This window comes from Anomaloglossus baeobatrachus, chromosome 9, assembly GCF_048569485.1.
Source record: "Anomaloglossus baeobatrachus isolate aAnoBae1 chromosome 9, aAnoBae1.hap1, whole genome shotgun sequence".
Taxonomy (NCBI): domain Eukaryota; kingdom Metazoa; phylum Chordata; class Amphibia; order Anura; family Aromobatidae; genus Anomaloglossus; species Anomaloglossus baeobatrachus.
In genome coordinates this window covers 165,275,175-165,294,604 of record NC_134361.1, presented here as the reverse complement: position 1 = coordinate 165,294,604, position 19,430 = coordinate 165,275,175, and the positions used below count along the sequence as shown (strand labels likewise).

The 19,430-nt window shown below is 51.9% G+C and overlaps 3 non-coding genes and 4 pseudogenes across 3 annotated transcripts; all 7 read right to left on the bottom strand.

The window, feature by feature from the left end:
* Positions 1-859: 859 nt before the first annotated feature.
* Positions 860-1,064, bottom strand: LOC142252965 (U2 spliceosomal RNA; annotated as a pseudogene).
* A 5,384-nt stretch (positions 1,065-6,448) lies between these two features.
* On the bottom strand, positions 6,449-6,590 carry LOC142253740 (U2 spliceosomal RNA; annotated as a pseudogene).
* Positions 6,591-7,978: 1,388 nt separating this feature from the next.
* Positions 7,979-8,182, bottom strand: LOC142253046 (U2 spliceosomal RNA; annotated as a pseudogene).
* A 5,430-nt stretch (positions 8,183-13,612) lies between these two features.
* Positions 13,613-13,716, bottom strand: LOC142253591 (U2 spliceosomal RNA; annotated as a pseudogene).
* Positions 13,717-15,104: 1,388 nt separating this feature from the next.
* Positions 15,105-15,295, bottom strand: LOC142252750 (U2 spliceosomal RNA). Its single transcript, XR_012726117.1, has one exon. It is a non-coding gene; the product is annotated as a U2 spliceosomal RNA (small nuclear RNA).
* A 1,388-nt stretch (positions 15,296-16,683) lies between these two features.
* On the bottom strand, positions 16,684-16,874 carry LOC142253914 (U2 spliceosomal RNA). The gene has a single exon (XR_012726943.1). It is a non-coding gene; the product is annotated as a U2 spliceosomal RNA (small nuclear RNA).
* Positions 16,875-18,262: 1,388 nt separating this feature from the next.
* On the bottom strand, positions 18,263-18,453 carry LOC142252863 (U2 spliceosomal RNA). The gene has a single exon (XR_012726229.1). It is a non-coding gene; the product is annotated as a U2 spliceosomal RNA (small nuclear RNA).
* Positions 18,454-19,430: the final 977 nt, after the last annotated feature.

Here is a 19,430-nt window from a genome sequence, read left to right as displayed (position 1 = left end):
TCTAGGCAGCAGCGCTATTGTGATGTCATCGGGGGGCATTGTGACAAGCCGCCAGTGTTCCGTCTCTTCATGTTGTGCACAGTTCAAACGGAAAATACATCAACAGGCAGACTACAGAAAAGCTTACTATCAAAGGTTAGAGGGGGGCTTTCTCAGAGGGCTTTTTACAGTTTTTCTATTCCCAATTAGCCGTTTAAGTGTACTTATTGAAAGTAGTAATTCTTTCATAGGCCGCCCTTTCTTAGTATTTGACGTTCCTTATATTGCGGTATGAGGCTTCGCAGTAGGTTGCAAACATTCATCACCCATGACTGTCCCCAATTGAGCTCAGAAGCTCAATGTCTATCATGACCTCTCTTTTAGAATGTCCAAGAGCAAGCAAACTATTCCTCCAGGAGAGGGCGCCAACAGACTACTAAAGAGATCATCATTACTCAAAGAAAACCCCAAAAACCAATGCATGATAGGAATAAACAGGTAACTTTCTTTGGAGTGGAAGCGGAGAGATCGCACCAGATGCCAATTCTAGATCTTATCACACCTGTGGTCACTGCAGCAGCAGGTGAATCCACTTTGTCCAAAAGGGATCTATTCCATTCAATTGCAAATGATCTAGATAAGACAGAGAACTGCAGCACGGGGACATAGCCGAGTTGGTCAGGTTGAGTGGTGATGAGTTTGCTATTTGGATGAATAAAGAAAGTCAAAAGTGTGAAAGATAAAAAACAAAAGGAGGAAGTGTGAAAAGTGAATGGGCCAAATTGAGGTGCATATGAAGACGTATGCTTTCTTCCAATTCATTAAATCGGGCTAATATGAATCAGGTGAATTGAGTTCTGCTTTTGGAAACTGGGTTAAGAAGGGGTGCACCGTTCCTGGAGGTACTGCAATACCAGGTCAATGCGTGGAGTGGACAGAGCAAGCTCTTTTTCCATCTCCCTGTTCTAAAAATCCATTTAATATATGGTCCCCAGATAGGGGACGTATCAGATATTAAACTGATAAGAACAGATTTTTTGATTTAACAGCATCTTTATTATCATGCACTACTCACAAAAAGGTAACAAACCGTGTACAGTGCCGCAGCCCCGTACACACAGAAATATACAATCCTTCTTACATAGCCATAGAGTACGACGCACTAAACTATACATCACGCTCCTATGCTTATCCATAACACTCAAGCTGAAAGAAAAAGTTAGACAATAAATAACGACGAACCGGCGATTGGGGGATGGGGGTAGGGGAAAAGGGGGATAGGGTGGGGAAGTCACAGGCCCGAAGCTTTATTGAAAGACGCACATAACGGGAAAAGGAGGGAGGGGGCATGGAAGAGGTCTAAACCTCCTCCTCGGCGCTGTCGTCCGGACTGTCCATGATGGAATAGTCTCTGAGCAGGCTGTGGATCAGCCTGCGGCAATCCTGGATAGACATCCTCTCCCTCTTCAAGATGAGCCGGTTCCTGGCGACCCAAATAACGTCCTTAAAGCAGTTCATAAGGCGCCAAGCCTCCTGGATGGCTCCAACGGTGTGAGTCCCAGGGAAGAGTCCATAAAGTACGGAATGGTACGATAGGCTCCCTCTGGGGACGGAGTTCCTCAGGTCATCCTCCAGGGCAACCAACAGGCGCTGTGCGAAACGGCAGTCCCAAAAGGCGTGCAGCGATGTTTCCTCCACGAAGGGGCACCTTGGGCAGTACCGGGTTTTGCACAGGTTCCGGGCGTGCATGAATGACCGGACGGGCAGTCCGCCCTGTATCGCCATCCATGACAAGTCCTTGTGCCCGTTGGTCAATCCAGCCGATGACACGTTTGTCCAAACAGTCTCCAGTGTGTCGTGATGAAGTCCTGGAATGTTCTCCATTTCGTCCTTGGCTCTGATGAGTTTGTGGATAGTCTTTGGCTTCCACAAATCAGGCTTGAGTCCCTCCAGTTGGTGTTCCCTCACAAACCGAACCACGTCTCCGTAGAACCATGGCGCCGTCCAGTTGTAGGGGAAGGAGCTGTCCCACTTGTCCCAGCCTAACCGTCTCCAAAGGGGGAGCAGGAAGAAGCGAGACATGGACCCACCCGCGGAACCTCTCTTGACTCGCAGAGTTCGGCGAACGCAGTCACATACGAAGGAGGATCGCAGGAGGGTGGGGATATCGGGTACGCCCTTCCCACCCTTGCGAGGATCCTTGTACATGATGCTCCGCTTTACTCTGTCCATCTTGGATCCCCAGACAAAACGAAACACCGTCCTGGTAATGGCCCTGCACACGGTGGCAAGGGGGGGCCAGGCCTGGGCCGTGTACTGCAGCACGGGCAGTACCTCGTTACGCAGGACCAGTGCTTTGCCCTCACAGGTGAGGCGTCTGAGGCTCCACAGACCGATCCGTTGGGTGATCTTGGTCAAGCGTTCCTCCCAGGACTTGAGGGCTGCTCCTTCCTTCCCGAACCAGACTCCAAGAACCTTGATGAAATCCGGCTGGATGCTGAAAGGGAAGGGGGCGGAAGAGGCCGGCTGCCAGTCCCCGAAGAGCATGGCTTCCGACTTCCCGCAGTTGACTTTGGCTCCCGAAGCCCGTCCGAAGGTCTCACAGGTCTGGACGAGGGTGTCGACTGAGCGCCGGTCCGCGCAGAAGACGGTCACGTCGTCCATGTAGAGCGAGCACTTGACCTCGAAGCGTTCTGGTCCTGGTGCGGTGATCCCTCTGATCTCTCCATTCCGCCGGATAGCCTCTGCAAAGAGTTCTATAACACAAACAAAAAGAAGAGGTGACAGAGGACAGCCTTGTCTGACCCCTGAGAGGACCGGGAAGGGGTCAGTCTTCCAGCCGTTTACCAACACCGAGCTGTGAATATCAAAATACATTAGTTGGACATACAAACAAAACATGTTACCCAAACCTAACCTGTGCAGAGCTTTGCCCAGGAACTCATGGGAAACACGGTCGAAGGCCTTTTCCTGATCCAACGAGATCAGGGCTGCGTGCACCCGGCGGGCTTTGATGTACTCGACCGTGTCCCGCATGAGAGCCAGGCTGTCTGCGATGCGACGTCCGGGGATGCCGCAGGTCTGATCCGGGTGGATGATCCGTCCGATAACCGTCTTCAGTCTCGTTGCCATCGTCTTGGCCAGGATCTTGTAGTCGACATTCAGAAGGGTGATGGGACGCCAATTCTTCAGGTCGCACCTCTCTCCTTTACGCTTGTACAGGATCGTGACCATTCCTTCCCTCAGAGATGGAGGCATTCTGCCCTCCACCACCATCTCCTCATACAGCCCTAACAGGTCCGGACAGATTAGGTCTCCCAGCGCTACATAGAGCTCTGCTGGGAGGCCGTCACTGCCCGGTGTCCTGCCAGAACTAAAGGATTTGGCGGCCGAGAGCAGCTCGTCCACCGTCAGAGGAACGTCCATGGCCGCCGCGTCTGCAGGGTCAAGATGGTTAGTGATACCTGACAGGAACTTATCGGCGGCCTCGGGGTCAGTAGTCTTGCGGGCGTAGAGTTCGCTGTAGAAGTCGCTGACGACCTTCATCACATTCTCTTTCCCGCGTCGTATGCTTCCACTCTCGTCTCGTAGTTCATTCATGGGCGTGTGACCGGCGTGGAGTTTCCTGAAAAAGAACGAGTTACATTTCTCACCCTTCTCCAGGTTCTCCACTTTGGAACGGAAGACAATTCGCTCGGACTCCTCCTCGAAGTGCCTTTTCAGGCTCCTCTTAGTCTCCTCCAGCTCCTCTCTCACGTCCCAGCCGCATCGAAGAAGGTCCTGCAGGGAACGCAGCTCACGCTGGAGTCTCCTGAAGTCCCTCCTCTTCAGACACGCCTGTTGTTGACTCTTTGCCTGAAAGAAGAAACGGAACTCGAGTTTAACGTATTCCCACCAGTCAGAAACAGACTGGAAGCCCGCCTTGTAGGCCCGCCACGTGGAGTAGGCAGCTCTAAGCTCCTCCAGAATCTCACCCTTTTCCAGCAGAGAGCAGTTCAGCTTCCAGGAGCCCGGGCCAATGGGGAAGCCATGGCCCAGCACACCTTGAAAGTGAATGGCTCTGTGGTCAGAGAAGAAGCAGGGGACCATCGAGTGCCCACTCCGCCCAACCGCCCGAGAGGTAAACACAAAGTCAATCCTGGAACGCAGCGAGCCATCGGATCGGCACCATGAATAGTTCACGGATCCGTGTCCGATGGAGCCAACAACGTCCACAAGAGAGGCTTCGGTCAACATCTCAATGAGCAGTTTGGATGTGACGTCCAACTTGGCAGCCGTTCCAGAACTGCGTCCATCCTCCTCAATCGGGCAGTTGAAATCCCCGGCCATCACTACCGTCCTGGCGGTAGCGAGCTGAGGGCGCAGGGCTTGGAGGAGCTCCAGTCGATCGCTCTTCACAGGAGAAGCATACACATTGATGAACCTGACAGGTTCTCCCGCCCAGGTGCCATCCACGAGCAGTAACCTGCCGCAGACGATTTCCTGAACAGAGTCCAATGTGAAGGCGCTTCCCCTGATCAGCACGGCGACCCCCGCGGACCTACAGTCGCCCCCGCCAGACCAGTAGGATGGGCCATGGGTCCACTCCCTGGCCAGATGGTTGAAGGACCTAGAGGAGGGAAGGGAGCATTCCTGCAGGAAAAATACATCACTAGACTGAGTGTTAAGGAACGCAAAAATTGTCTGACGTCGGAACTTGTCTCTGATGCTCCTAACATTAATGGAAAAGATGTTAATGTTAGCAGTCATTGGAGGAAAGAGAAAGTTAGAGCAGGCGGTGTGCCTTAGTTACCACTCCGGTCGGGCGGTTCTTCCTCTTTGGCACCTGCTGGTAAGGGTATCTCCAGCAGACCCTCTTCTTCTAGCTGATCGAGCAGGGATGGTGCCTCAGTGGCTTCCGACTCCTCCATTTCTTCTTCGGCCACAAGGGACTCCACCATCTGCTCCAACACGTCCGGTTCTGGGAGGAGGCCATCCTCCTCTTCCTGGGGTGGATTGGGGTCCACAATGAACAGCTTGGAAGGTTCTGCGACAGGACTATCTTCCACCTTCCTTTTCCTTTGGCCTGTACCTGAGGAGACAAGAGCTGGAAAATCCTCCTCGGTGAAAAGTGCAAGAGTGCTGAGGCCCTCTGCTCTCATGGTCTGGGGAGGGAGAGTGGGCTTTGGGGGGGGGGTGAGGAGACCAACTGAGGAGTAGGGAAATGAGGTGGAGGTAGTGGAATCCTCAGTAGGGTTGGCCGGGGGGGGGAGGGGTTTGGACAGGGGTGACAGGGGGGGGGGGCCAGGGAGGGGGCAACAGTTTTCTTACCCTTCTTTTCCCTGGACTCCGTGGCTGCTGGGGCATCGGCTGGAGCCACGGTCGCTGGGTTCTTGGCCGCCTTGTCCTTGGCCTCTGTGGCCTTGGTCGTAGCTGCCTTGGTCGACGAAGCTGTGACTACCCGATACTGGGTCGCCGCGGCAACCCTTGCCCAGGATTTCTCCCGCTGTGGGCAGTCCTTGTAAAGGTGGTCCGCCTGTCCACATAGGTTGCAAGTCTTCTTCTTTGGGCAGTCCTTGGAGCTGTGTCCTGTCACCCGGCAAACCCTGCAGGCGTCCTCCTTGCAGGTCTTCATCGAATGCCCTTTCCCGCCACATTTCCTGCAGTTGTGTGGCATGTCCGGGTAGTAGATGAGACCAAAGGAGTTTCCCAGAGAGAATGTCGGGGGCAGGTGCTGGAGACCATCCTCGGATGCTGGTTCCCTGTGGAGTCGAACGGTTACTGACCACTTACCCGTCCAGAATCCGTTGCCGTTAAGGATGTGGGATGGCTCCCTCACCACTGTGCAGAGACGTCCCAGGAACGTGGAGATGTCTCTTCCTGGGGTGTGCGGGTTCCGCATGGAGACCGTGATCCTCTTCTCATCCCTCTGTATAGGACAGGATCCTAAAAAAGAATGAAAAGGGGAGTCCGGCATCGCTGCGTTCATCGCCTCCCAGTATCTCCTGCAGGCATTCACCGTGGCAAAGGTTACCAGAAAAATGCCAGTCATGAAGGTCTGGACACTCAGGGTTTCCGCCCTGGAGAAGCCCTGATCCAGAATCATCTTCTTGCAGAACACGTCGCTGGACATGTCCGGCAACCTACCATCCACCGCCTTCAGCTTCAGGGCGACCGTCTGCCGCATCCAAGGCTCCAGGGTTGGAGCCTTTTCAGGCGGCGTCCGGGCTCCCTCCGGCTGGCTGGCGTCGGAGGTAGGGGCCTCTTGGGCCGAAGAAGCCTCTGGATGAGCCTTCCTGGAGGTCCCTGGGTCCTGAGCCTTCTTGGCTGCCTTCTCTGGCTTGCTTGCCATGGCTGGTTCCTGCTTGAGTCCCAACCTAGCAAGTTCAGACTCCCTCCAGGGTGTCCATTCCTGGGGCACATTGCACCATAACCCCCACACTTACTCAGTCTAATAGCCTCGATCCTGGTAGGGCCATGGTTTCCTCTAGATGGATATACTATCCTCCCAAAGTACTAACAAGCGCAACCTTCCAGTGTGCATTGCATCATTGTACTAAGGTGGCCGGAGCCTTAAACCACCTTTTCGAACGATACTACACTTGATCTTAGCCAAAAGGCCGAGAAGCGATAACCAGAATTGGTTTGGGCCTCGAGTGGCACCCTGGCCTATGCCGGACACATCTTAGGGAGAGAGAGCGATAGGGAGACAAACCCACGCCTACAGAAGACATTTTGTCACCCAAGCCAACCCTTGAAAAGGCTGCTTTGCAGAGCAAAAACAAGAAGAATGGTGCGTTTTGCAGCCGCCGCCCCCCACTGCAATGAATCTGAATAACTCCTCCTTTAGGGCGCAAGCAACTCCCCTCCCCCTTGCAGTCTTTCCAATTCACGATACAAAAAGACGGACAGGACAGGTTGCCTGACTTTCCGTCACTGCCACCCTTTGCCATCCTTACCCGTAGAAAGCCCTTTCATCATCCCCAAACCCTAATCTTTTCCCTTTCCTTCCCAGCCCCCAAACCCTGCCCTCTGTACCCTTCTCACCACCCGCATCCCTTCTCCTGTCATCCCCCTACCACCCGGGAAAAAAAGAGCTTGCCCCCTCCTTACACTAGCCCACCCTCCCACCCAAAGAACAACTTCTGCTGCGCAGCTTGTTTTCTAGGCAGCAGCGCTATTGTGATGTCAGCGGGGGCATTGTGACAAGCCGCCAGTGTTCCGTCTCTTCATGTTGTGCACAGTTCAAACGGAAAATACATCAACAGGCAGACTACAGAAAAACTTACTATCAAAGGTTAGAGGGGGGCTTTCTCAGAGGGCTTTTTACAGTTTTTCTATTCCCAATTAGCCGTTTAAGTGTACTTATTGAAAGTAGTAATTCTTTCATAGGCCGCCCTTTCTTAGTATTTGACGTTCCTTATATTGCGGTATGAGGCTTTGCAGCAGGTTGCAAACATTCATCACCCATGACTGTCCCCAATTGAGCTCAGAAGCTCAATGTCTATCATGACCTCTCTTTTAGAATGTCCAAGAGCAAGCAAACTATTCCTCCAGGAGAGGGCGCCAACAGACTACTAAAGAGATCATCATTACTCAAAGAAAACCCCAAAAACCAATGCATGATAGGAATAAACAGGTAACTTTCTTTGGAGTGGAAGCGGAGAGATCGCACCAGATGCCAATTCTAGATCTTATCACACCTGTGGTCACTGCAGCAGCAGGTGAATCCACTTTGTCCAAAAGGGATCTATTCCATTCAATTGCAAATGATCTAGATAAGACAGAGAACTGCAGCACGGGACATAGCCGAGTTGGTCAGGTTGAATGGTGATGAGTTTGCTATTTGGATGAATAAAGAAAGTCAAAAGTGTGAAAGATAAAAAACAAAAGGAGGAAGTGTGAAAAGTGAATGGGCCAAATTGAGGTGCATATGAAGACGTATGCTTTCTTCCAATTCATTAAACCGGGCTAATATGAATCAGGTGAATTGAGTTCTGCTTTTGGAAACTGGGTTAAGAAGGGGTGCACCGGTCCTGGAGGTACTGCAATACCAGGTCAATGCGTGGAGTGGACAGAGCAAGCTCTTTTTCCATCTCCCTGTTCTAAAAATCCATTTAATATATGGTCCCCAGATAGGGGACGTATCAGATATTAAACTGATAAGAACAGATTTTTGATTTAACAGCATCTTTATTATCATGCACTACTCACAAAAAGGTAACAAACCGTGTACAGTGCCGCAGCCCCGTACACACAGAACTATACAATCCTTCTTACATAGCCATAGAGTACGACGCACTAAACTATACATCACACTCCTATGCTTATCCATAACACTCAAGCTGAAAGAAAAAGTTAGACAATAAATAACGACGAACCGGCGATTGGGGGATGGGGGTAGGGGAAAAGGGGGATGGGGTGGGGAAATCACAGGCCCGAAGCTTTATTGAAAGACGCACATAACGGGAAAAGGAGGGAGGGGGCATGGAAGAGGTCTAAACCTCCTCCTCGGCGCTGTCGTCCGGACTGTCCATGATGGAATAGTCTCTGAGCAGGCTGTGGATCAGCCTGCGGCAATCCTGGATAGACATCCTCTCCCTCTTCAAGATGAGCCGGTTCCTGGCGACCCAAATAGCGTCCTTAAAGCAGTTCATAAGGCGCCAAGCCTCCTGGATGGCTCCAACGGTGTGAGTCCCAGGGAAGAGTCCATAAAGTACGGAATGGTACGATAGGCTCCCTCTGGGGACGGAGTTCCTCAGGTCATCCTCCAGGGCAACCAACAGGCGCTGTGCGAAACGGCAGTCCCAAAAGGCGTGCAGCGATGTTTCCTCCACGAAGGGGCACCTTGGGCAGTACCGGGTTTTGCACAGGTTCCGGGCGTGCATGAATGACCGGACGGGCAGTCCGCCCTGTATCGCCATCCATGACAAGTCCTTGTGCCCGTTGGTCAATCCAGCCGATGACACGTTTGTCCAAACAGTCTCCAGTGTGTCGTGATGAAGTCCTGGAATGTTCTCCATTTCGTCCTTGGCTCTGATGAGTTTGTGGATAGTCTTTGGCTTCCACAAATCAGGCTTGAGTCCCTCCAGTTGGTGTTCCCTCACAAACCGAACCACGTCTCCGTAGAACCATGGCGCCGTCCAGTTGTAGGGGAAGGAGCTGTCCCACTTGTCCCAGCCTAACCGTCTCCAAAGGGGGAGCAGGAAGAAGCGAGACATGGACCCACCCGCGGAACCTCTCTTGACTCGCAGAGTTCGGCGAACGCAGTCACATACGAAGGAGGATCGCAGGAGGGTGGGGATATCGGGTACGCCCTTCCCACCCTTGCGAGGATCCTTGTACATGATGCTCCGCTTTACTCTGTCCATCTTGGATCCCCAGACAAAACGAAACACCGTCCTGGTAATGGCCCTGCACACGGTGGCAAGGGGGGGCCAGGCCTGGGCCGTGTACTGCAGCACGGGCAGTACCTCGTTACGCAGGACCAGTGCTTTGCCCTCACAGGTGAGGCGTCTGAGGCTCCACAGACCGATCCGTTGGGTGATCTTGGTCAAGCGTTCCTCCCAGGACTTGAGGGCTGCTCCTTCCTTCCCGAACCAGACTCCAAGAACCTTGATGAAATCCGGCTGGATGCTGAAAGGGAAGGGGGCGGAAGAGGCCGGCTGCCAGTCCCCGAAGAGCATGGCTTCCGACTTCCCGCAGTTGACTTTGGCTCCCGAAGCCCGTCCGAAGGTCTCACAGGTCTGGACGAGGGTGTCGACTGAGCGCCGGTCCGCGCAGAAGACGGTCACGTCGTCCATGTAGAGCGAGCACTTGACCTCGAAGCGTTCTGGTCCTGGTGCGGTGATCCCTCTGATCTCTCCATTCCGCCGGATAGCCTCTGCAAAGAGTTCTATAACACAAACAAAAAGAAGAGGTGACAGAGGACAGCCTTGTCTGACCCCTGAGAGGACCGGGAAGGGGTCAGTCTTCCAGCCGTTCACCAACACCGAGCTGTGAATATCAAAATACATTAGTTGGACATACAAGCAAAACATGTTACCCAAACCTAACCTGTGCAGAGCTTTGCCCAGGAACTCATGGGAAACACGGTCGAAGGCCTTTTCCTGATCCAACGAGATCAGGGCTGCGTGCACCCGGCGGGCTTTGATGTACTCGACCGTGTCCCGCATGAGAGCCAGGCTGTCTGCGATGCGACGTCCGGGGATGCCGCAGGTCTGATCCGGGTGGATGATCCGTCCGATAACAGTCTTCAATCTCGTTGCTATCGTCTTGGCCAGGATCTTGTAGTCGACGTTCAGAAGGGTGATGGGACGCCAATTCTTCAGGTCGCACCTCTCTCCTTTACGCTTGTACAGGATCGTGACCATTCCTTCCCTCAGAGATGGAGGCATTCTGCCCTCCACCACCATCTCCTCATACAGCCCTAACAGGTCCGGACAGATTAGGTCTCCCAGCACTACATAGAGCTCTGCTGGGAGGCCGTCACTGCCCGGTGTCCTGCCAGAACTAAAGGATTTGGCGGCCGAGAGCAGCTCGTCCACCGTCAGAGGAACATCCATGGCCGCCGCGTCTGCAGGGTCAAGATGGTTAGTGATACCTGACAGGAACTTATCGGCGGCCTCGGGGTCAGTAGTCTTGCGGGCGTAGAGTTCGCTGTAGAAGTCGCTGACGACCTTCATCACGTTCTCTTTCCCGCGTCGCATGTTTCCACTCTCGTCTCGTAGTTCATTCATGGGCGTGTGACCGGCGTGGAGTTTCCTGAAAAAGAACGAGTTACATTTCTCACCCTTCTCCAGGTTCTCCACTTTGGAACGGAAGACAATTCGCTCGGACTCCTCCTCGAAGTGCCTTTTCAGGCTCCTCTTAGTCTCCTCCAGCTCCTCTCTCACGTCCCAGCCGCATCGAAGAAGGTCCTGCAGGGAACGCAGCTCACGCTGGAGTCTCCTGAAGTCCCTCCTCTTCAGACACGCCTGTTGTTGACTCTTTGCCTGAAAGAAGAAACGGAACTCGAGTTTAACGTATTCCCACCAGTCAGAAACAGACTGGAAGCCCGCCTTGTAGGCCCGCCACGTGGAGTAGGCAGCTCTAAGCTCCTCCAGAATCTCACCCTTTTCCAGCAGAGAGCAGTTCAGCTTCCAGGAGCCCGGGCCAATGGGGAAGCCATGGCCCAGCACACCTTGAAAGTGAATGGCTCTGTGGTCAGAGAAGAAGCAGGGGACCATCGAGTGCCCACTCCGCCCAACCGCCCGAGAGGTAAACACAAAGTCAATCCTGGAACGCAGCGAGCCATCGGATCGGCACCATGAATAGTTCACGGATCCGTGTCCGATGGAGCCAACCACGTCCACAAGAGAGGCTTCGGTCACCATCTCAATGAGCAGTTTGGATGTGACGTCCAACTTGGCAGCCGTTCCAGAACTGCGTCCATCCTCCTCAATCGGGCAGTTGAAATCCCCGGCCATCACTACCGTCCTGGCGGTAGCGAGCTGAGGGCGCAGGGCTTGGAGGAGCTCCAGTCGATCGCTCTTCACAGGAGAAGCATACACATTGATGAACCTGACAGGTTCTCCCGCCCAGGTGCCATCCACGAGCAGTAACCTGCCGCAGACGATTTCCTGAACAGAGTCCAATGTGAAGGCGCTTCCCCTGATCAGCACGGCGACCCCCGCGGACCTACAGTCGCCCCCGCCAGACCAGTAGGATGGGCCATGGGTCCACTCCCTGGCCAGATGGTTGAAGGACCTAGAGGAGGGAAGGGAGCATTCCTGCAGGAAAAATACATCACTAGACTGAGTGTTAAGGAACGCAAAAATTGTCTGTCGTCGGAACTTGTCTCTGATGCTCCTAACATTAATGGAAAAGATGTTAATGTTAGCAGTCATTGGAGGAAAGAGAAAGTTAGAGCAGGCGGTGTGCCTTAGTTACCACTCCGGTCGGGCGGTTCTTCCTCTTTGGCACCTGCTGGTAAGGGTATCTCCAGCAGACCCTCTTCTGCTAGCTGATCAAGCAGGGATGGTGCCTCAGTGGCTTCCGACTCCTCCATTTCTTCTTCGGCCACAAGGGACTCCACCATCTGCTCCAACACGTCCGGTTCTGGGAGGAGGCCATCCTCCTCTTCCTGGGGTGGATTGGGGTCCACAATGAACAGCTTGGAAGGTTCTGCGACAGGACTATCTTCCACCTTCCTTTTCCTTTGGCCTGTACCTGAGGAGACAAGAGCTGGAAAATCCTCCTCGGTGAAAAGTGCAAGAGTGCTGAGGCCCTCTGCTCTCATGGTCTGGGGAGGGAGAGTGGGCTTTGGGGGGGGGGTGAGGAGACCAACTGAGGAGTAGGGAAATGAGGTGGAGGTGGTGGAATCCTCAGTAGGGTTGGCCGGGGGGGGGGGGGTTTGGACAGGGGTGACAGGGGGGGGGGACCAGGGAGGGGGCAACAGTTTTCTTACCCTTCTTTTCCCTGGACTCCGTGGCTGCTGGGGCATCGGCTGGAGCCACGGTCGCTGGGTTCTTGGCCGCCTTGTCCTTGGCCTCTGTGGCCTTGGTCGTAGCTGCCTTGGTCGACGAAGCTGTGACTACCCGATACTGGGTCGCCGCGGCAACCCTTGCCCAGGATTTCTCCCGCTGTGGGCAGTCCTTGTAAAGGTGGTCCGCCTGTCCACATAGGTTGCAAGTCTTCTTCTTTGGGCAGTCCTTGGAGCTGTGTCCTGTCACCCGGCAAACCCTGCAGGCGTCCTCCTTGCAGGTCTTCATCGAATGCCCTTTCCCGCCACATTTCCTGCAGTTGTGTGGCATGTCCGGGTAGTAGATGAGACCAAAGGAGTTTCCCAGAGAGAATGTCGGGGGCAGGTGCTGGAGACCATCCTCGGATGCTGGTTCCCTGTAGAGTCGAACGGTTACTGACCACTTACCCGTCCAGAATCCGTTGCCGTTAAGGATGTGGGATGGCTCCCTCACCACTGTGCAGAGACGTCCCAGGAACGTGGAGATGTCTCTTCCTGGGGTGTGCGGGTTCCGCATGGAGACCGTGATCCTCTTCTCATCCCTCTGTATAGGACAGGATCCTAAAAAAGAATGAAAAGGGGAGTCCGGCATCGCTGCGTTCATCGCCTCCCAGTATCTCCTGCAGGCATTCACCGTGGCAAAGGTTACCAGAAAAATGCCAGTCATGAAGGTCTGGACACTCAGGGTTTCCGCCCTGGAGAAGCCCTGATCCAGAATCATCTTCTTGCAGAACACGTCGCTGGACATGTCCGGCAACCTACCATCCACCGCCTTCAGCTTCAGGGCGACCGTCTGCCGCATCCAAGGCTCCAGGGTTGGAGCCTTTTCAGGCGGCGTCCGGGCTCCCTCCGGCTGGCTGGCGTCGGAGGTAGGGGCCTCTTGGGCCGAAGAAGCCTCTGGATGAGCCTTCCTGGAGGTCCCTGGGTCCTGAGCCTTCTTGGCTGCCTTCTCTGGCTTGCTTGCCATGGCTGGTTCCTGCTTGAGTTCCCGGAGCTGGATCTTGGATTCTTCTCCGGGTGTCTTCTCCCGCTGTGTTCCTCCTCGAAGTTCCTCTGGTCTCCCCAAGTCTTCTCCGAGCCTTCGTCTTCTTGCTTCTTTCTGCCAAGCTCTTCTTCCGTCCGATCTCCCTCTTTCGGTCTCGGCTGGGCTTCGGAGCTTGTCTCCCTGATCGTATCTCGTCAAGTGTAGCTAGCTCAGTTTGTTCTGATAAGAACAGATACTACACTTGATCTTAGCCAAAAGGCCGAGAAGCGATAACCAGAATTGGTTTGGGCCTCGAGTGGCACCCTGGCCTATGCCGGACACATCTTAGGGAGAGAGAGCGAGAGGGAGACAAACCCACGCCTACAGAAGACATTTTGTCACCCAAGCCAACCCTTGAAAAGGCTGCTTTGCAGAGCAAAAACAAGAAGAATGGTGCGTTTTGCAGCCGCCGCCCCCCACTGCAATGAATCTGAATAACTCCTCCTTTAGGGCGCAAGCAACTCCCCTCCCCCTTGCAGTCTTTCCAATTCACGATACAAAAAGACGGACAGGACAGGTTGCCTGACTTTCCGTCACTGCCACCCTTTGCCATCCTTACCCGTAGAAAGCCCTTTCATCATCCCCAAACCCTAATCTTTTCCCTTTCCTTCCCAGCCCCCAAACCCTGCCCTCTGTACCCTTCTCACCACCCGCATCCCTTCTCCTGTCATCCCCCTACCACCCGGGAAAAAAAGAGCTTGCCCCCTCCTTACACTAGCCCACCCTCCCACCCAAAGAACAACTTCTGCTGCGCAGCTTGTTTTCTAGGCAGCAGCGCTATTGTGATGTCAGCGGGGGCATTGTGACAAGCCGCCAGTGTTCCGTCTCTTCATGTTGTGCACAGTTCAAACGGAAAATACATCAACAGGCAGACTACAGAAAAACTTACTATCAAAGGTTAGAGGGGGGCTTTCTCAGAGGGCTTTTTACAGTTTTTCTATTCCCAATTAGCCGTTTAAGTGTACTTATTGAAAGTAGTAATTCTTTCATAGGCCGCCCTTTCTTAGTATTTGACGTTCCTTATATTGCGGTATGAGGCTTTGCAGCAGGTTGCAAACATTCATCACCCATGACTGTCCCCAATTGAGCTCAGAAGCTCAATGTCTATCATGACCTCTCTTTTAGAATGTCCAAGAGCAAGCAAACTATTCCTCCAGGAGAGGGCGCCAACAGACTACTAAAGAGATCATCATTACTCAAAGAAAACCCCAAAAACCAATGCATGATAGGAATAAACAGGTAACTTTCTTTGGAGTGGAAGCGGAGAGATCGCACCAGATGCCAATTCTAGATCTTATCACACCTGTGGTCACTGCAGCAGCAGGTGAATCCACTTTGTCCAAAAGGGATCTATTCCATTCAATTGCAAATGATCTAGATAAGACAGAGAACTGCAGCACGGGACATAGCCGAGTTGGTCAGGTTGAGTGGTGATGAGTTTGCTATTTGGATGAATAAAGAAAGTCAAAAGTGTGAAAGATAAAAAACAAAAGGAGGAAGTGTGAAAAGTGAATGGGCCAAATTGAGGTGCATATGAAGACGTATGCTTTCTTCCAATTCATTAAACCGGGCTAATATGAATCAGGTGAATTGAGTTCTGCTTTTGGAAACTGGGTTAAGAAGGGGTGCACCGGTCCTGGAGGTACTGCAATACCAGGTCAATGCGTGGAGTGGACAGAGCAAGCTCTTTTTCCATCTCCCTGTTCTAAAAATCCATTTAATATATGGTCCCCAGATAGGGGACGTATCAGATATTAAACTGATAAGAACAGATACTACACTTGATCTTAGCCAAAAGGCCGAGAAGCGATAACCAGAATTGGTTTGGGCCTCGAGTGGCACCCTGGCCTATGCCGGACACATCTTAGGGAGAGAGAGCGAGAGGGAGACAAACCCACGCCTACAGAAGACATTTTGTCACCCAAGCCAACCCTTGAAAAGGCTGCTTTGCAGAGCAAAAACAAGAAGAATGGTGCGTTTTGCAGCCGCCGCCCCCCACTGCAATGAATCTGAATAACTCCTCCTTTAGGGCGCAAGCAACTCCCCTCCCCCTTGCAGTCTTTCCAATTCACGATACAAAAAGACGGACAGGACAGGTTGCCTGACTTTCCGTCACTGCCACCCTTTGCCATCCTTACCCGTAGAAAGCCCTTTCATCATCCCCAAACCCTAATCTTTTCCCTTTCCTTCCCAGCCCCCAAACCCTGCCCTCTGTACCCTTCTCACCACCCGCATCCCTTCTCCTGTCATCCCCCTACCACCCGGGAAAAAAAGAGCTTGCCCCCTCCTTACACTAGCCCACCCTCCCACCCAAAGAACAACTTCTGCTGCGCAGCTTGTTTTCTAGGCAGCAGCGCTATTGTGATGTCAGCGGGGGCATTGTGACAAGCCGCCAGTGTTCCGTCTCTTCATGTTGTGCACAGTTCAAACGGAAAATACATCAACAGGCAGACTACAGAAAAACTTACTATCAAAGGTTAGAGGGGGGCTTTCTCAGAGGGCTTTTTACAGTTTTTCTATTCCCAATTAGCCGTTTAAGTGTACTTATTGAAAGTAGTAATTCTTTCATAGGCCGCCCTTTCTTAGTATTTGACGTTCCTTATATTGCGGTATGAGGCTTTGCAGCAGGTTGCAAACATTCATCACCCATGACTGTCCCCAATTGAGCTCAGAAGCTCAATGTCTATCATGACCTCTCTTTTAGAATGTCCAAGAGCAAGCAAACTATTCCTCCAGGAGAGGGCGCCAACAGACTACTAAAGAGATCATCATTACTCAAAGAAAACCCCAAAAACCAATGCATGATAGGAATAAACAGGTAACTTTCTTTGGAGTGGAAGCGGAGAGATCGCACCAGATGCCAATTCTAGATCTTATCACACCTGTGGTCACTGCAGCAGCAGGTGAATCCACTTTGTCCAAAAGGGATCTATTCCATTCAATTGCAAATGATCTAGATAAGACAGAGAACTGCAGCACGGGACATAGCCGAGTTGGTCAGGTTGAGTGGTGATGAGTTTGCTATTTGGATGAATAAAGAAAGTCAAAAGTGTGAAAGATAAAAAACAAAAGGAGGAAGTGTGAAAAGTGAATGGGCCAAATTGAGGTGCATATGAAGACGTATGCTTTCTTCCAATTCATTAAACCGGGCTAATATGAATCAGGTGAATTGAGTTCTGCTTTTGGAAACTGGGTTAAGAAGGGGTGCACTGGTCCTGGAGGTACTGCAATACCAGGTCAATGCGTGGAGTGGACAGAGCAAGCTCTTTTTCCATCTCCCTGTTCTAAAAATCCATTTAATATATGGTCCCCAGATAGGGGACGTATCAGATATTAAACTGATAAGAACAGATACTACACTTGATCTTAGCCAAAAGGCCGAGAAGCGATAACCAGAATTGGTTTGGGCCTCGAGTGGCACCCTGGCCTATGCCGGACACATCTTAGGGAGAGAGAGCGAGAGGGAGACAAACCCACGCCTACAGAAGACATTTTGTCACCCAAGCCAACCCTTGAAAAGGCTGCTTTGCAGAGCAAAAACAAGAAGAATGGTGCGTTTTGCAGCCGCCGCCCCCCACTGCAATGAATCTGAATAACTCCTCCTTTAGGGCGCAAGCAACTCCCCTCCCCCTTGCAGTCTTTCCAATTCACGATACAAAAAGACGGACAGGACAGGTTGCCTGACTTTCCGTCACTGCCACCCTTTGCCATCCTTACCCGTAGAAAGCCCTTTCATCATCCCCAAACCCTAATCTTTTCCCTTTCCTTCCCAGCCCCCAAACCCTGCCCTCTGTACCCTTCTCACCACCCGCATCCCTTCTCCTGTCATCCCCCTACCACCCGGGAAAAAAAGAGCTTGCCCCCTCCTTACACTAGCCCACCCTCCCACCCAAAGAACAACTTCTGCTGCGCAGCTTGTTTTCTAGGCAGCAGCGCTATTGTGATGTCAGCGGGGGCATTGTGACAAGCCGCCAGTGTTCCGTCTCTTCATGTTGTGCACAGTTCAAACGGAAAATACATCAACAGGCAGACTACAGAAAAACTTACTATCAAAGGTTAGAGGGGGGCTTTCTCAGAGGGCTTTTTACAGTTTTTCTATTCCCAATTAGCCGTTTAAGTGTACTTATTGAAAGTAGTAATTCTTTCATAGGCCGCCCTTTCTTAGTATTTGACGTTCCTTATATTGCGGTATGAGGCTTTGCAGCAGGTTGCAAACATTCATCACCCATGACTGTCCCCAATTGAGCTCAGAAGCTCAATGTCTATCATGACCTCTCTTTTAGAATGTCCAAGAGCAAGCAAACTATTCCTCCAGGAGAGGGCGCCAACAGACTACTAAAGAGATCATCATTACTCAAAGAAAACCCCAAAAACCAATGCATGATAGGAATAAACAGGTAACTTTCTTTGGAGTGGAAGCGGAGAGATCGCACCAGATGCCAATTCTAGATCTTATCACACCTGTGGTCACTGCAGCAGCAGGTGAATCCACTTTGTCCAAAAGGGATCTATTCCATTCAATTGCAAATGATCTAGATAAGACAGAGAACTGCAGCACGGGACATAGCCGAGTTGGTCAGGTTGAGTGGTGATGAGTTTGCTATTTGGATGAATAAAGAAAGTCAAAAGTGTGAAAGATAAAAAACAAAAGGAGGAAGTGTGAAAAGTGAATGGGCCAAATTGAGGTGCATATGAAGACGTATGCTTTCTTCCAATTCATTAAACCGGGCTAATATGAATCAGGTGAATTGAGTTCTGCTTTTGGAAACTGGGTTAAGAAGGGGTGCACCGGTCCTGGAGGTACTGCAATACCAGGTCAATACGTGGAGTGGACAGAGCAAGCTCTTTTTCCATCTCCCTGTTCTAAAAATCCATTTAATATATGGTCCCCAGATAGGGGACGTATCAGATATTAAACTGATAAGAACAGATACTACACTTGATCTTAGCCAAAAGGCCGAGAAGCGATAACCAGAATTGGTTTGGGCCTCGAGTGGCACCCTGGCCTATGCCGGACACATCTTAGGGAGAGAGAGCGAGAGGGAGACAAACCCACGCCTACAGAAGACATTTTGTCACCCAAGCCAACCCTTGAAAAGGCTGCTTTGCAGAGCAAAAACAAGAAGAATGGTGCGTTTTGCAGCCGCCGCCCCCCACTGCAATGAATCTGAATAACTCCTCCTTTAGGGCGCAAGCAACTCCCCTCCCCCTTGCAGTCTTTCCAATTCACGATACAAAAAGACGGACAGGACAGGTTGCCTGACTTTCCGTCACTGCCACCCTTTGCCATCCTTACCCGTAGAAAGCCCTTTCATCATCCCCAAACCCTAATCTTTTCCCTTTCCTTCCCAGCCCCCAAACCCTGCCCTCTGTACCCTTCTCACCACCCGCATCCCTTCTCCTGTCATCCCCCTACCACCCGGGAAAAAAAGAGCTTGCCCCCTCCTTACACTAGCCCACCCTCCCACCCAAAGAACAACTTCTGCTGCGCAGCTTGTTTTCTAGGCAGCAGCGCTATTGTGATGTCAGCGGGGGCATTGTGACAAGCCGCCAGTGTTCCGTCTCTTCATGTTGTGCACAGTTCAAACGGAAAATACATCAACAGGCAGACTACAGAAAAACTTACTATCAAAGGTTAGAGGGGGGCTTTCTCAGAGGGCTTTTTACAGTTTTTCTATTCCCAATTAGCCGTTTAAGTGTACTTATTGAAAGTAGTAATTCTTTCATAGGCCGCCCTTTCTTAGTATTTGACGTTCCTTATATTGCGGTATGAGGCTTTGCAGCAGGTTGCAAACATTCATCACCCATGACTGTCCCCAATTGAGCTCAGAAGCTCAATGTCTATCATGACCTCTCTTTTAGAATGTCCAAGAGCAAGCAAACTATTCCTCCAGGAGAGGGCGCCAACAGACTACTAAAGAGATCATCATTACTCAAAGAAAACCC